The 4,457-nt window shown below is 45.8% G+C and overlaps 1 pseudogene; it reads left to right on the forward strand.

Moving 5' to 3' along the window:
• The first annotated feature begins 1,627 nt into the window (after positions 1–1,627).
• On the forward strand, positions 1,628–4,457 carry LOC148032326 (uncharacterized; annotated as a pseudogene).

Here is a 4,457-nt window from a genome sequence, read left to right on the forward strand (position 1 = left end):
AAAGCAGTAAGTGAAGGCAAGCTTATCATCATCATGTCGATCTGCAAGGCGGGCCTGTATTTGCAGGCGCTGGTGGTCCTCCTATTCCAGGTCTATACGATCATCATCAACCCGCACATTGATAACATCGCGGGTGCGGCTGACATCGGACCGGACCATAATTATGTGGGGCTCCAGATGGACATCCTTCACAGGAGCGATGTGCACGAGGAATGTGCTAAGCGCGGCGCAGCAGTTGTTGAATATGGGGTGGACCATCCTCAGCACTATCTCCCACGGGGTCTTTATGACCTCGGGGAGTTGGGATCAACGGCTCCTCTTCACCCCGAAAAAAGGCTCGCATCAGAGCCGCTACTTTATGCAGAAGTAAACCCATCCAGATTAACAAAACCCAACCCGCAAATAGAAACCCAACCAGCCGGAAACTTGGATCTGACGGAGCAACGGCGTCTCGAAATTCGGGGAGGTTCGCAGCCACATGCAAAAGTAAACCCATCCAGGACTATAAATGCACCGCCAGTCGTTAAAATTGATGGCATGGGCTGGCAGTAAGAGATAGTAGATTCAGCGGGGCCCACTATCTCTGATACGTATTTTTGAATCGTGGACTACAAGTAAACCCAGCCATTAAAGTAAACCCAGCCATTAAAGTAAACTGTGTTGACCTGGTACCGAAAGCCGAAAAGCTCTCGGTATTACCCACAGGAAAATCCTGCACGCAGGGCGCATTCGTGTGCTGTTGTGAACCGAGGTTGGATGCCCATATTCCAAGCGCATACAAGCTCACGGGATCATTGGAACAAAGGTTTGAGGTTCATATTACGATTTCTTGGTCATGACTTCCACTACAAGGTGCATATCTCTCTCTCTTTCTTCCTCTCATATTTGCATTGGATGCATTGTGGCATTGGAATGATGTTTTGGTGATATATACGTATGTAGTCAACACGCATGGATTATGGAAAGCGACATTGAGATCGATGATCTCGACACGGATGAAGAGACATTAGATGGATCATCAAGCGACGAGGTTGAGATGCTTGATTTCTTAAGTGGAGACAATGATTCGGTACCACAAGAAATCACTAACAATGCACCAAGCCCAACTACCTATACCTCATCGAAGTACTTCTCTTTTAATAGAGAGACTTACAGCTTGATGGTCAGTGATTTGAGCGGGCAGAAGGCCATCACATTGGAGGTGCTCAAGCAACTCCACAGGAGGGAGTTGCTCGACTTGAAGAAGTGGAGAAGAATCAGAGAAGGTCTTTGCATTGGTAGAAATGGCGATGGATACATTACATTGGCCTTGAAATCGGAGCCATCATTGCGCATTGCATGTATAGAGGAGTGGGAGAGCATATTCCTTGAAAATCACATAAACAAGGTTATAGGTGCTCACGAGGGTATCAATGTCACAATTGATTCCATCAAATCCACGTGGTGTACTGACTTGAGAAGGCATGGCATTCCTCTTGCGTATGTGAGAGATCTCATCAGTGGGTGTACTTGCAAGGTGTTCACAAGGCCCCATGGTTATAAAGGCCCATTGTTCGTTCATGGGAAGGTTCAAGAAAGAAGGGCACCCATCTTGGAGTTTACTGTAGATAGATCTCTTGTTGAGCGGAGGCTTCAAGAAATCATGCTTGAACACAGTGTTAGGTTGGGCAAGGTTCGCTCAACCAAAAAGCATGGTTTAGGGAAGACAATAGTGGAATATGCATGTCATCGCAGTGGTAGAGCAACTCGAAAGGGATCCCAAATCCGCAGGTTGCGAACGTCGAAGAAATGTGGTTGCCCTTTCAAGGTGCAAATAGAGTACAAAGATGATCTCTATGATGTCACTATACGAGTCCATGGACCACACGAGGGTCATGTGCCTGGATCTCGTGCCGACTTGTATCACTTGCCGGTGCATCCAACTGTGATTGATTGTTGCAAGGATGACCTGTTTGACGTTGGGACATGTCGGCACGTTGCGAAGATGAGCCTTAGCAAGGAGCGGTTTCATTTGAAAAATGCCTCTCCATTGGATCGTGTCATTTATAGGTTCTTCATGATACCAAGGGAGGTACAGACACTATCATATCAAATTCGAACTGAAGGTATGCTACCTTCTAAGCCTTTGTCTATGGTTCTAGGTTGCTTTGAGCGTCAATGTTCTATGTGTCATCCTGTTGCAGGCAAACTTTCGAAGGATGATTGGATGGCAATGTATTTGGAGGCTCTCCGTCTACGAGATCAAAACAAGGTATTTGACATATTCTCATAAATGTTTATAAGCTGTGAAAATTAGTATATCTATTTGATACTATCATCTACATGGTCTTTTAGGTACTCTATTGCCAACCATACAATCCTCATGCCATAGAGGACAAGGACAAACCATTCGTACTGATAGTCCAGGACGAATGGATGTTGCAAATGAGTAAGAGGTTCTCAAATAACAATGCTTGGGCAATCGACAGCACATTCAAGACCAATGTGTTTGGTCTTCCGCTTTATGCGGCGGTTTTACCAAACCAACATGGGGTGGGTATCCCTATTTGGTTTATGCTATGCACTAGCGACAATGGGTCAAACCAAGAGATTATGGCTTTGCAAATCACCATGAGACTAGTCCTCTCTAGGATGGGAGATATTCGCCCTGCTGCCCTGGTGATTGATAAGTCCCAGCCAGAGCTGGAGGCGCTCTCGAAGGTTGTTCTGGAAGACCCTCATTGTTGGACCACTGACTACCTTGGTGGCAACAAGCGTCAACGAGCATGCCATATTATTCTATGCTGGTTCCACACAAAGAAAGCATGGGTTGAAAATCTCTTGCCATAGGTACACCTTTTCAATACCATTTTACTTTTAAGCATTGGCTTTTTGTGAGTTCCATGAGCTTGACAGTGAGTACTTTACATGTTCTTGCGTGAACCAAGGTCCCTACAGATGAGCGCGATCATGTGTATGCCTCTTTGTCCAATCTTATGCATTGCCCTACAGAGTCGCAGTTTGATGATATGTTTGAGCAATTGCTTCATCGTTATTCCGCTCATCCGAATGTGGTCCGATACGTTACCAATGGATGGTGTGGGAAAGATTGTATTTGGCGTGCAAGATGGCCCAAGTTTGGTCGCATGTTTCCACATGGCAATGTCGACACAACAAACCTCATCGAGAGACTTTGGCAATATATCAAGTACACTCTACTTGATGCTAGGATCAACAGGTCCATTTTGGATCTGCTGCACGCCCTTGTTGGTGACTCATCGTCGGGTTCTAGAATGGGTGGATCGGCTTTGGAGTTTTTCAAGCAAAAGCAAGAGATAGGTAATGTGGTCAATTTCCTTTCTATTTGCACTTTTGACCTTTCCTTAAAATGCATTGTTGTCTTATACATGTTTTTTATGCCAGCTGATTCTGAGCGCTTCAAAGTATATGGGTCAAGCAAGAGTCATACGGCTAGATTGGCAGCAGGGGAGAAGATTCTTCAGCGGTATGAGCAAGATCCATCCTCTCTTCAAGTCATTAACGAGGGGACCATGTTGTTTAAAATAGCAAGCACCACCCAACATGCAAAATGGTATCATGTAAGTGTACAATCAAACTACTGTGATTACCCTGATTGGTCGACTGACTGTAAACATCTTCATGGTTTGAGGCTCATCTTGAAGAGCTATTTTCCTCACCTTCATGAGGTTCTCCCCATCATCGATAGTGCGCATGTCTTTGATGACATAAAGGAAAGACCAGGTGACGATAAAATCACAGGATTGGAGGGATCATCTTCCGATGGTGGTGTGCAGAAACGGGAACTCGTGTCCTCCATCGCAGACTTTAGAGACCTCCTTCAAAGGATCGAGGATGGGATTCCATCCTACACAGCGGCACAGATGGATGCTTGTATGCGCCAACTGGAAAGTGCTAAAGAGTCTCTTGTTCACATGTTCACACCACAGGAGATTGACATGCCTAAAAAGGGTGGGATCTATCAGATCCAGGAAAATGTGACACAGACGCGCCTAGGGCATGGCAAGGATCATCGTCATCGTCCAAATGAGAGGGGGGAGTCCTCATCACAACCCAAGCGTCCATCTATTACACGCGTGTTAAGGCGCAAGCATCAACGAGGGAGGGGTCGTGTAAGGTTTAGCCCAAAACCGCGGATATATTGTCCTCATTGTTGCACCAAAACATTTTTGGTGGACCCTCTCGCAGTGTATTCATGCAATACTTGCCATGCACTACTCCCTCTATCCCTGCGGTATGCTCCTCATCCAGCGGATTCTATCTTGATCGGCAAGGCGGTGCGATTGTATGGTGAGTCTTACATTGGCACTTGTCGTATTTTGTATTGCACCTACAACAATGAGAATGAGGAGTGTCAGTTTTCTCTCTCGTTCCCTGATGGGTCCACGATCACAGAAGTCTTGGCATCTAGGTTCAAAATGTTTGTACTGTACACATGA

This window comes from Lygodium microphyllum, chromosome 8 (genome assembly GCF_053477565.2).
Source record: "Lygodium microphyllum isolate KBCC chromosome 8, Lygodium_microphyllum_v1.1.10, whole genome shotgun sequence".
In the NCBI taxonomy this organism is placed as follows: Eukaryota; Viridiplantae; Streptophyta; class Polypodiopsida; order Schizaeales; family Lygodiaceae; genus Lygodium; species Lygodium microphyllum.